Source organism: Triturus cristatus, chromosome 6, assembly GCF_964204655.1.
Source record: "Triturus cristatus chromosome 6, aTriCri1.1, whole genome shotgun sequence".
NCBI classification, from domain to species: Eukaryota; Metazoa; Chordata; class Amphibia; order Caudata; family Salamandridae; genus Triturus; species Triturus cristatus.
The window spans coordinates 1,671,621,894-1,671,635,316 of NC_140589.1; positions in this window are offsets into that span (position 1 = coordinate 1,671,621,894).

Genomic DNA, 13,423 nt, shown 5'->3' on the forward strand with positions numbered 1-13,423 from the left:
AAATTAAGAACAGGGTTTTCCTGTTATTCTGAATAAATCAACCGATTACAGAAGTTGATTATATTGGCAAAATTGATTATGATTTGTTCCATTGAATATATGAAGTAATAGTATTCTTACAATCTCGTGAGACGCTTGTGGAAGTCGAACACATAATCCCCTGTGTGGACTCAGTGTGGGCTGTACTTCCTGTTCGGCTCTTGCGATCTAACCACGAGATCATGCATTTGCAGTTTAAGTTAATAACAGTGCGTTCTTGGAATTCTGAACAAATTAAAGCATTAAAAATGTTGATTAGCTTGGAAAAATGCATTATGATTTGTTCCATGAAATATATGAATCAATAATATTTTTACGAACTCATGAAATGCTCGGGGGTATCTCGCGAGAGGTCCAGGAGAGAACCACACCCTAAGGAAGGATTGTGATTGGTTCCTATGGATGTCTTTATATAAAAGAAGAAGATTACCTCCTTTTTGCTTTATTTTACTATTAGATTTTGGTGCGAGTGGACATATTTGGCTTGTTCTGCTTTCCTGTTTGTCTTTCTTAACAAAGATGTCTTCAGATTCTGATGAGCAGCCAGGAGCAGCTGCACCACTCAGCCATCTCAGCCTCCTTAGGAATCCTTGATGCAGCAATTCTATGATATAAGACCAGGTAGCAAGAGAGTTCCTGCAAAAGTATGTCATCTGTAAACTTTCAAAGAAGGATTTCAGGCGGTGGGGCAGAAATAAACAATATAGCATGTGTACCATAGGCATATGGAGGCACTGCAGATCTACACATCTGCAAAGGATTTCACAGGCAGAGTTGGCTCGTGCTGTGGAACTAGACAACTCTACAGGGCTTTCAACATCATTTGCTCCAGGATCTACTGTGCCTGGGCGCGTTCTAAGTGCACAAGCGGATAATAACCCAAATTCTTTAAATAAAGCACTATTTTGCTGCTTGTGTAAGCTGATCATTTCTTCATCAGTGACAAGCAGGTCTGCCCAGGAGAAGCTTGTCCAAGAGCACAAGTGCGCCCAAGGCAGTAGTCCTTTTTTAACAGTTTTTTGTAAGGTCTTATCCTTTCTGTTTTTATGGAGATGCTGTTGGTATTTGTTTCTCACTTCAAGTTGTATGCTTTTCTTGTAGCCTTTAAAAAAAAGTTTTAAAATACAAAAAAATATAAAAAATGTTAGAAAACACAAAAAAAGGTATACTTGTGGAAAACTGTTAACAAAACCGGCTCTTTTTAGAGCTACCCATAGTTTCATGATTTATGTTGTTTGTACTATGTATTCCTCTTTTCCATTCTCCAAATCTCTCACAAGATCTGAGTCTGAGTGGGCATTGCTTCTTGGTTTGCTCTTGCGAGACTCTCGGAAGATCATACTTTTGATAATGGACTTTACATTTGCACTGGATATATCCTGATGTAGTATGTATAATTAATATACACCAGAATAGTAACACTGTTTTAGTTTAATGAAATGCAATTCATTATATAATTGTGGGGAAAAATACATCACTTACATTTATGAAAAATCCCACCTGTTTTATCTGCATGACATATTATTGTTAGAAAAAGTTCAATCACTACTTTTTATGACCCTGCGAAAGTCTTGCGAGATTGCAAACTTTTTTTGAGGAAGGATTTACACTTTCCTTTATTACAGTACTTATGCCTTATAGCTCCTATTAGTAGGATGTGGGGAGAAAATAGACTTCCAAATTAGTTTAACAACAGTGCGCAGTAGGGTATAAGGAGATGTGGGGCTCTCACTCACACCTCTCCAGAGCCTAAAAAATGTGTATAAGGGACTATGGGGAGAGACTGACCTCTTCAGTGAAACCTTACATGAAACTAACCAGTATGTAGAAAATGGTGTAAAGAGACAATGCATTTTCACTTCCACGTATCCCAAGGCTCAGCAGTATGCATAGTAGGGTGGGGAAAGGTACAATCTTCACATGTAAGATCTTACTATTACATAGTAAGTATAACAAGTACTGGCCTTTCCACTGAGTCCTCTCCCCAGGGAAATAACTGTATATATTAGAGTGTGGAAATAGATTTCACTGTCCAGTCGCTGCTCTTCCCAGCATGACAGACATGTACATTAGTGTGTAGGGAAAGATTGTCTTTTTCACTAACACCTACTTCCAGGACAGCATGGATGTGCAGTATGGTATGGGCAAGCAATGGTCTCTGTAACGACACCACTCCCTACAGCAACACCAATATGCAGTGCTGTCTGGGAACAGAGGGAGCTGTCCATTACACATCTTACCCGGGTGAGAGGTGTCTGTAGTATGGTTTGAGAGAGATGTATCGCTCTGCTCATGACTCTTATTATGCTGACAAGTATGCATTGTAGACTGTGGGGAGGAAGTGTCCTATTTGCTGACTAACATCTCTTTTATATGTTAAGTCTTTGTAGTACAGTGTGAGGAGAGACTGGCCCCTATCCATTGACCTTTGGTTAGTATGATGGGTGTGTAAATTAGACTGTTAAAATAAGCTTACCTCTCTGGTCAGAGCTCTCCCCAGGATGACAGATGTACAAGCAAAATGTGGGGATGAAATTACCTCTGTGCTGAGAAGTCTGTCTCGCATAACAATTAAAAAGACAGTGATGTATAAACACACTGTCCTGTCAGCTGAAACATCTCCCCAGAGTAATATGTGTGCAAAGTGGGCTGTTGGTAGTATGGTATTCAAATGGAATATCTTCTCCGCTGAGAATTGTGTCTCGGTTGATTGGTGTGGAAAGTTAAATGTGGGGACACACATTCACCTCTCCGTCAGACCTCTTCACATTGGGACAATAAGGCATAGTAGGGTGTGCACATGGACACACTTCTCCATTGAAACCTCTCTCTAGAGTCACAATATAGTAACATGTACATGTAACATGAACAAATGAACTGCCATCTCCACTATCACATCTAATTGACAACAGTGCTTAGCAGAATATGAGGATGCACTGGCCTCTGTCCCAAAACATCTCTCTTGTATGACAGGTCTGTATACTACTGTGAGCACAAGAACTGATTTCTCTAGTGAGACCTCACTGTTGCATGAGAAGTCACTATAGTTGGATATTCAAATAATTGGCTTCTACATGAACAATTCTGCATAGCATAAAATATGTGCATAATACTGTATAGATAAAGAAATACATGTAGGAGCCCTTCTGTACTCCCTGAAGATGGAACTGCCAGTTTTCGTCAACTTTACAATGCTGTAATAATATTCAAATCTACAACAACTATTAAGGAAACAAATAAGTAGTAACTTTAAACATTTTTATATAAAAAATAATTTTACACCATTACAAAACTACAACAACAACTACATTAACAAACTACATAAACAATGATAAAACAGGCAAAACAACCAATGTTGCTAATTTATAATGTCTTCATCACATTATGATGAGGAGCTTGGCATAACTGCACCACCTTGTCTACCTCAGCCACCTCAGCCTGGCAAAGAGTCTTTTGTATGTCAGGTTAGCAAAAAAGTCTCAGCAAAGTTTCTTATGAGTATTGATGTTTGCAAGGAGCTCACAAAGGCTAGCTCAGGCAGAGTTAGTGTGTGCTGATGAACTGCAAAGCTCTTCATATGCTTCCAATTTTTTCTAGCTTGATACACTGTGCCTGCTCAGGTAATCACTGCTGAACAAGAAAATAATCCTGCTTGTCTTAACAAAGCTCATTTTTACTGCTTATTTAAACAGATAATTGTTTCCTCAAAGACAAGTAGACATACACAGCTCAAGCTTATGGAAGATCATAAATGTCCCCCATACAATACAAACATCATCACTTTTCCAATTAATATTTTTTCCCTCACTGTCTAAAGTGTAATTATTTCCTGTTTTTGAAAAGTGAAAAACACTTTTTTCTCCTCCATATACATTTCTCACATAGCAGTGTTCTTGTTCAAAACAACTGGCTTCCATTTTCCCCCCAAAAAAGAGAAAATAACAGAAAATGTTTAAAGTTACCTACTAGTCAATAAATCATAACAGTCATAATTTACTATATTTTGTGAAGTTTTCTACATCTTTCACTCACAATCACATATTTAGATTGTGTGGTCCACTAACTTGTTATTCATTTTTCCAGAAAAATTTCACACCTCATCCAGTGGATTTGTTCACATATAAATTATAACATGCCATCAAAGCTGATTTCGTAGACGTTTATAAAATAACACATTCCTCTTGAGACATCTTTGCTAACAATGAGCATGGTTTTTCATTATAGAACTAGAAATATCACCACTCAAACATCTCCTAGGGCTAAAGTATATGTACAGTAAGGGTCATAAAAACAGTAGGGCATGCATTCCACATTCTATAGTTTATAATTTGAGAAAATACAAATGCATACAGTTGGAGCACTTCGTTTTTCAACACAATCTGCAATACTTACTGATATCGCTCTACATTCTAATGTCTACCTCACAATAGCTATATTAAGAGATCTACACCTTCCCAAACATCTTTTCTTTCTGTAAAAATACTTTAGAATACGCTTATGAACATAAGAACACTTACTTACACGTCACTGCAAACCTTATGGAATATAATATTAATTACCTGAACTTTGAGTTCTTTCTCAAAGACAGATGAAGACACCAGTCTCTCCAAATAAATTCACTTCTGCTGAGCACAACTCAATCAGACTTCATTCTCCTCCAAAGCACAAAGAACAAACTGATCCATCTCTGGTTCTGCCCCCAATCACTTCACAGCATTTCTTTGATCATGTAATAAGAATGGTAACTATTGGTTGAGCCTTGGCCCATTTCTTTGCTTCTCCCCATAAGATCTCGCATGACTCTCAGCGGATCGTAAAACACATCATTGCAGGCCCAGTCATTTTTTCACGCACATCTAATAAGATGCTTGCAAGATCAAACAAACCCCATGCAGCAAGCTTCAAGCCCTGAAGCTTGCATGCTACTCTTTTGAATCTCTTGATGGTATTGCAACACAGTTGTTGTATAATGGTAGTATATGAGAGAGACTAGCCTCTGAGTCTCCACAAGAACACTCTCTTGGTTAATAGTTGTGCACACTAGGGAGTGAGAAGGAACTACCCTCACCTTTCAAAACTCTCTCTTGAATTACACGTATGCATAGCAGTTTGTGGAACGGTACTGTCCTCTCCTGTCAGACCCAGTTCTCAGATGATGGGCGTGCGTAGTAAACTCTATGGATAGACTGCCCTGTGCTTTCAGACCTATGTCTCAGATAACAAGTGTGCATGGTAGTGTGTGGGGAAAGGCTGCCCTCTCCTTCCAGACCTCTTTCTCAGATAAGGGTGTGCATAGTAGGGTGTGTTGATGGATTGGTCTCTCTTGTCAGACCTCTCTCTCATATGACGGGTTACAGTAGTAAGGTGTGGGGAGTGACAGGCCTCTCATTCCAGACCTCTTTCTCAGATGACGAGTGTGCATGTAGTGAGTTGAGGGGAACTGCCATGTCCTGTCTGACCTCCCTCTCAGATGACGGGTGTGTATATTAAGGTGTGTACATGGACTGGCCTCTCATGTTAGACCTCTCTCTGAGATGACAGGTTAATGTAGTAATGTGTGTGCATGGACTTGCCTCTCCTTTGCGATATGTCAGATGATGGATGAGCCCTCTCCTGTCAGACCGCTCTCTCGGATGATGGGTGTGCATAATAACGTGTTGGGTGGGACATGTCCATCCTTCCAGACCTCTTTCTCAGATGACCGGTGACCATAGTAGGCTGTATGGATAGACTGGCCTATACTTTCAGATCTCTGTCTCAGATAATTAGTGTGCGTAACAGTGTGTGTGTAGGGACTGCCCTCTCCTTCCAGACCTCTTTCTCAGGTGATGGGTGTGGGTAGTAGGGTGTGTAGATGGACTGGCCTCTATGCTGAGACCTCTCAGATGATGGGTATGTATAATAGTTAGTAGGGAAGAACTACCCTTTTCTATTAAACCTCTCCTCAGATGACAGGTGGGCATATTAGGGTGTGTACATGGACTGGCCTGTCCTGTCAATCCTCTCTCTCAGATGACAGATGTGCATAGTAGGGTATGTACATTGACTAAGCTCTCCTGTCGAACCTCTCTCTCGTATGATGGTTGTGGATAGTAGGGTTTGGGGAGGGACTGGCCTCTCTGCTCAGACCCCTGTCACAGATGGTGTGTGTGTGTGTAGTAAGGTGTGTGCATGCACTGGGCTCTCTTTTTAGACTTCTTTCTCAGATGACAGGTGCGAGTGGTAGGGTGTGTGTAGAGATACTGGCCTTTCCGCTGAGACCTCTCCCTTGAATGACAGGTGTGCATAGTGTGCTCTGTCCAGGGACCATCTTGCTTGCTCACACCCCTCTTTCTCTGATAATTGGTGTGCAAAGTAGGGTGTGGGAAGAGACTGCACTCTACTCACAACTCTTACCAAGCCGACGGGCATAAATAGTAGACTCTGATAAACACCATTGCCAGTAAGAGTTCTTCCCACAGTAGCAAGTGTGCATACTACAGCATATTCAAAGATCACCTACTCCTTTCTACTTTTCACAATTCTGGGAGAGTCCCACAAGATCATAACTTATTTTAAAGTAGAAATCAAATATCTACTCATCTCAGTACTTATCTTGTACACACTCCCCCACAAAACAAGGGACACAATATGTATCCCTACTAATAGAGTGGATTGAGAACACATCTACTCTTTTGTACTATTCTTGATCCTGCAAGATTCCTGCAAGATCGTAAAATTACTTAAAAAATAATATACATTTATTATCTGCACAGTAGTTATCACTTAAACACCTGTACAACGATTTCATTTTGCGATTCACAAATTGCGATGTTTAACTACTCACAATTTGCGAGTCGCAAAATGAAATGTACAATAGTGTCTCAGACACTGTTTGGTATTCCCAAATGAGTCGCCCGGGACCTGTCTCATTAATAGTCGTGAGGCAAGCTGCAATTTGCGACCCATTGGGAATAGCCAGAAATCACAGGGATGGTGGACTGCTGGGTTCAGCAGACCATCATTTCTGTGACTGCTTTTTAAATAAAACAGTTTTTTTTAAATGCAGCCCGTTTTTTTTAACGGAAAACAGGATACATTTAAAAAAGAAAAAGTAAACATTTATGTTTAATTTTTTAAGAATATGCAGTAGTCATGGTCTGTGGGACCACTGCCAGCTCTTAAAAAACGTTTTCGCTGCCAGTCACAAAAGGGAAGGGGACCCCTTCCCATTTGCAAGTTGCCTAGTACCTGCTTAGAGTAACAAAATGCAATTGTTTTCACGACCCCATTCCAGTAGCAAAACAATCGTACATGGCCTTGTGAGTCGCTATTAGGAAGGGACTCCCTTGGCACACCCCTTCCTAATAGTGACTCGCAAACCCTATTTAGCGAGACAGTAAAAGGGTACCGACTTACTAAATAGGTTTGATACATGCTACAACCCTTTTTAGCAGTCGCTAATGGCCAAATCTCTGTTTGAGACAGCTAAATATAGTTGTACATGTGGCTTCTGGTCTCTAAATCTAGGAGGCAGCATACATTTTGTTGCCCCCTTATATAGCTTTTTTATTTATTTCTACAACACCTCCAATTTTTCACAGTAAATAGTAATGGCGACCATGTAATTTCTAACATTACGCCAGCCAGCCAATCAGAATGCTCTCTCTAGTGGGACTCATGGGAGCCTCTCGATCCCATGAAACAATAAAGCCTCCCAGGAATAATAGGCCTCACGACCAATCACAGGGATCAATTTTTTTATTTCAGGCTGTTGCAAGACTCTTGCAACACCAACTGCTAAAATATACAATTATATTTGACCCTTAATTTCTCAAAAACTACTAAATGGATTTACATAAAAATTAGAAAAAGTACAAACTGCGGACCAAGGTCTAGCTTCCTGCAGAATCTGGTGTAATTCCGTTCAGTGGTGTTTGCTACAGCCCTGCTTAAAGAAGTCAATGAAAAATGCATTGGGATTTTCTATTTTGTTTTGGGACCCCCCCTTTCCTTGCCCCCACTTTACAGATATATATTTAATATATATATATATCAGTGATGTCATGAGTGATGTCACTGACAATGTCATGAGTGATGTAATATGTGACGTCATCAGCAGTGCATTGCGGACGCGCGAGTTATAGTTAGCTGAACTAACTATAACGGGGGAATTTCAATGGTTTTGTACGAGTGAAAAGTCCAGCTAACTATAACGCCCCTGAAACTTATGGTTTTTTCAGTGAATTTCTAAGGTTTTTTAAATGCTAATTCCTAACTATAACGTGCCTGAAACCTATGGTTTTTTCAGTGAATTTCAAAGGTTTTTTAAATGCTAATTTCTAACTATGCCTACAGAGATAGGACATGTGAAGAAAGAAGAAAAAACGCACAGAAAGAAAAAAAAGAGATGCAGAAAGAAGCAACAGAAGTCCTCAAGGACAAAGAAAAGTGCAGGAAGAAGGATAATGTGCAGAAAGAACAAACAGAAGAGCAGAAAGAAGCCTTGTTGCAAAATCATCCTGTACCCTCAACTTTTTCAGACGGATACTGGTGTTAACTGAGTCTGACTAACCAGTCCTAGACCCAGTGCTATTTTAAAAGACATTCAGAATACAGTGAAAACACCTACATACACTAGGGAAACTATGCGTTGGGGTCCCCCTGTGATCAGCATGACATCCTCTGTAAGCCCCTAGTATATAATAGGGCAGGGGATTAAAACTACCTCCTAAAACGCGCCACAGGACGTGTTTGCACACGTCACCTCAGGTCCCGTCCCCTCCCTTCCCCACTGTGTTAACGGCCCTGTGGCCGTTTTTTAAGTTGGGAGATTAAGTCCCCTTGAATCCTGAGGATCCCTAGGGGCAAAATAGCCCACTAGGTAAGCGCCATTGCAGAGAGGTGTAAAAAGAGGCTCGGCCTGCACCACCTCTCTGCAACGCAGAGCAGTGGCGCTTACTGGAAGCCCCTGGTGGGCTAGTTGGCCCCCAGGGTCCCTCAGGATTGAAAGAGAATTATTTCCCCAACTTAAAACGCGCCACAGGGCGTGTTTGCACACGTCACCTCAGGCCCCGTCCCCTCCCTTCACCACTGTGTAAATGCGCCCTGTGGCTGTTCTAAGTTGAGAGATTAAGTCCCCTTGAATCCTAAGGGTCCCTTGGGTCAACCTAGCCCACTTGGTACCTCCAGTAAGCGCCACAGAGCTGCGTTGCATAGAGGTGTAAAAAGGGGCGTGGCCTCAGAACACCTGTCTGCAACGCAGCTCCCTGGCGCATACTGGAGATACCTGTTGGGCTAGTTGGCCCTCAGCGACCCTCAGTATTGAAGATGAATTAATTCCCCAACTTACAACTGGCCAGGGGGCATGTTTGCAGAGTGCTGCAAGGAGGGGTGTGGCCTCCGGCGCGATGCCGGTCTTTTATTTATTCAATTTTTTTAAGAAGGAGGGCTGTGTGGCCCCCCTTCTTTTTCTAATTTACTGGCCCTGGGGACCCCATCCCCCAGGGCCTGCACCCTAATTTATTTTGTTGAAAAAAATTAATTTGGCCCTCCCAAGGCATTAATCGGCCCCAGGGACCCTAACCCCCGGGCCATGGCCTTTTTTTTTTTTTTTATTCTTTAGGAGCCGGCTGCGTTGCCCCCCTCCTCAGGCCACTTATGGCCCCGGGGACCCCATCCCCCGGTGCCGGCCTTTGTTTTTTATTATTTTTTAAAAATATATATTTATAGAAACACCTAGGACATGCTGGACAAACCGTATGTACCTATCACCATGACGATTTGCGTGATATTCATTAAAAGGCGACTATGCATAGAATGAATCCACATGGAATGTATTTACACCACTGGTGAAGCTCTGATGTGTCTGACGCCCTACCGTGCCTAATCCTGGCGCCCCCGCCGGTGGGTACTCTCCAAGTAGACACCCTTGTCGTTTATTTATACAAACATGGGTAGCTATTGACGGGCACATTTAATATAAACGCACACCAAGCCATTCAAAGGGGATTCGACAAAAATTCGACCGAACTATGCAAGAAACCCCCCTCACGGTTAATAAAACACACATCCACCGCCGGATGTGTAATACTTTTTATTTTACTCTCTGGAAAGGAGACAAACCTCACTTGAGAGTCACAGCGTGCTCCTGGCTGAGCCCAATGCTGTGTTACACCCACCAGTGCCCGCCGATGGCCTCACACCTCTGTGTTGTATTCCACCAGCTAGTGCGTATGCTATGACACTCTCTAGCCCATGTGCACTGTAACACCACCCCGTGAATATGTCATGCCACACTTGCCTTCGCACGGGTTATATTGCCCCATCTAACGTGCCTTCCTCGATGCCTATGTTATAACGCACAGCGCTATGCCATACATATTACAATCTGGGATCCATATCTTTGTCACAGTGCATATGCAACGTTACACTCCCCAGCACATATTTTATATTACAACTTTAGAGACTAGTTAGGTTACACAACACTGCCCTGTGCATATTACACTCCAAGACGCATATCGCATAGCACGTGCTAGTGCCTGTGCTATCTCGCACTCTCCAATGAATCTGTCATTGCGCACAATGTATTGCATATCATATTTCACGCCCCGGTTCATCTTATATCACACTTTTTGGTGCATAGTTTATACCATATACTATATCTAGTTTTCATTTTCAATCGTGCTCTCAGGACTATGTTCTATATAACACTGCGTCCACCTACCCTTTTCACGGGCATTACATTTTACGATGGGGGGTGGAGTGTCAGGGGGTGTTTCTGCCAAGTGAGCCCGGAGTCACAGTCACAAACGTCCTCTTCTTCCTGAATAAAAGTGAGATTATGCTGCATACTTGTTCATATTTTAAGTAGTTCGCACAGACACACATTTTAAAAACAATAATGTTCCTAATACCCACCTTCTCTGAACAGTTAGCTTGCTGCCCCATCCACCTTAACCCTATCCTCTGTTGTCTGAATCCATAGACTAGCCTCTTCCCTCCTGCCATGCATGGTCTGATGTGCTGCCACTGCGCTCCATTTAGCATGATGTACCAGCCCACTCCTCCTGCCCTCCATTGCCCAATTCTATGGCCCATCATTGACCTCCTGCTTAGCCTCTGTGCTTAGCTTGCTGCCCCTATTCTCCTTCCCCTTGCCCTCCGATGTCTTTGTGCATGCCCCTGCTCCATCCTTTTTGCCCACCATGTTCCATGGACCTGCCACTCCTATCTACTCTGAGTGTTCTGTTGAGCTGCCACTCCCCTCCCACCTGCCTAGCATTGTCAGATGACTGTAACCTGTCCCTGCCACCTCCACCCTGCCTGTCCACATGCCATGCCCCTATCCACTTCCTTCTGTCCTCCATGGTCCATTTTACTGCCACACCCTTCTGCCCTCCCTGGTCTGTTTTGCTGCAACTGCTCCTCCTGCCTGCCCCGCGCGGTCTGTTGTGAGGGCCCTTCCCCTGAACTCTCTTGTCTGTGCCCAGGTCCTGACCCTCCCTTCTATCCTCCATGGTCCTTTGTGCATGCCCCTGAACCCTCCTTCTTGCCCATCATAGCCATTGTGCTGCCACTAACCCTCCCACTTGCCATGCATGGTCTTCTGTGCTGCCATGGCCCCTCCCACCTTCCCTGTGTAGTCAGCTAGCTGCCCCTGACCCCCTCCCACCTTCCCTCCATGGTCTGTGTGTATGCCATCATAGTCTCATTGTTGCTCTCCATGGTGTGTATTGTTTCTAGTGCCAATCCTGCCTGACCTCCATGGTCATCTTGCTGCTCCTGCCCTGCCCCCTTGCCCCCAGCCCTCTGTTTCCATGTGCAGACCCCTATTCCCTCCCTCCTGGCTTGTCTGTTCCATTGTAATGCCCCTGATCCGTCCCTCCTGCCCTTTATGGTCTGTTATGCTGCAGATTTCTCTCCTGTCTGTCCATTATGGTTGGCTAGATACCATTGCCTCTTTCCCCTCTGTTCTCTGTTATCCATTTGCATGGTCCTGTCCCCTCCCTATTGCTTTCTATGGATTGTTGTGCTGCACTCCCGTCCCACATGCGCTGTGTGGTGTATTGTGCTGCTGCAAACCCTGATGCCTGCCCTGTAGGGTCAGTTTGGTGCACCTCTCCATGTCCCTCCTGTCCTCTGTTATACGAGTCCATGTCCCTACCCCAATTCCTCCTGCCTACCATGATCCAATGTACCATACTTGCGGAAATTTTGAACTTGTTAAGAGGGAGATTTTGAAAAAAAACTGGGGTATTGATTTTCCCCTTTGAGTTACATTGAAAAAGAGGAGATTGTAGACAGGAGACAGATCAAATAAAGCCCATTTGAACTTAAAAACATTGGATGTTTCCTGGCTGAAACAGGTCTGTTGGCATGTATGGTTGTACTACCACTGCCTCTTCCTTCTGCCCACAATGGTCTATTATATTGCCACAAGCTCTCTTGCCAGTCCTGTATTGTTGGTTTGTTGCACCTGCCCCCCTTTCCACTGCCCTCCATAGTCTGTTGTGCTGCCACTGCCCTTCCTGCCTGCCCAGTGTGGTAAAATTGTTGCCTCTGCACTCTCCTACCTGCCTTGAATTTTCAGAGTCCGTGCCCCTGGCCTCTGCCTCTCAACAGTATCCCAATGTACAACTAGATTGCTAACATTCTATATTTATTACAAAAGTGTGGAACGCCTGACGTCATCTTGATGTAATCAAAACTGTAAAACCTAGAGTATTTCCTTTAGAAATTACATATATGAGAGGGTCTTATTTGCATCAAAATGATGGTTAGTGCTCTAAAAAACTAAAATGAGGACGTATTTTCTGAGTTTTCAAATAGCGACAAAGAACTTTTAAATTATTTGTAATCTTTATGTATTTTTATCCAGTTGACCACTTGATTAAATGTTGCACCTAGGGGAGAGGATGTGGTGTTACTTCCAGAGCTGCAGACTTTGCAACTGGGGAACCAGGTTGGAGTTTCTGCTTCAGCTCAACATTCTGGGATTCTGGTCAAATCACTTAATCTCCCCATGTCTACAACCAAAATGAATTTGATCTTGTGTGATGTAACCAATGCTCATGTAAAGCACTCCAATACCTGACAAGTCTGCACTATATAAAACTGCAAATACACAAAAAATAAGTGTTTTGCACACTTCTGTCATTGGGCTACATGTGGGCTACATCTGGGTGATATTTGTGCTGCATTTGGGCTCTTTTGTCTCTGGTGGCCATCTTGGGAGATTTATTTGTTATGAAGTTTCCTAATATTCTCATTTACTGCAGTCTCCTCAGTAGGAAATGCTTTCAGTTTTTTACTTTGATTCCATCAAGAAGGTATTCAGATATGTCACACATTTGCCATAAATTCTGAATGTTAGCACTCTAGTTGCTCATTAGATCACTGTAGT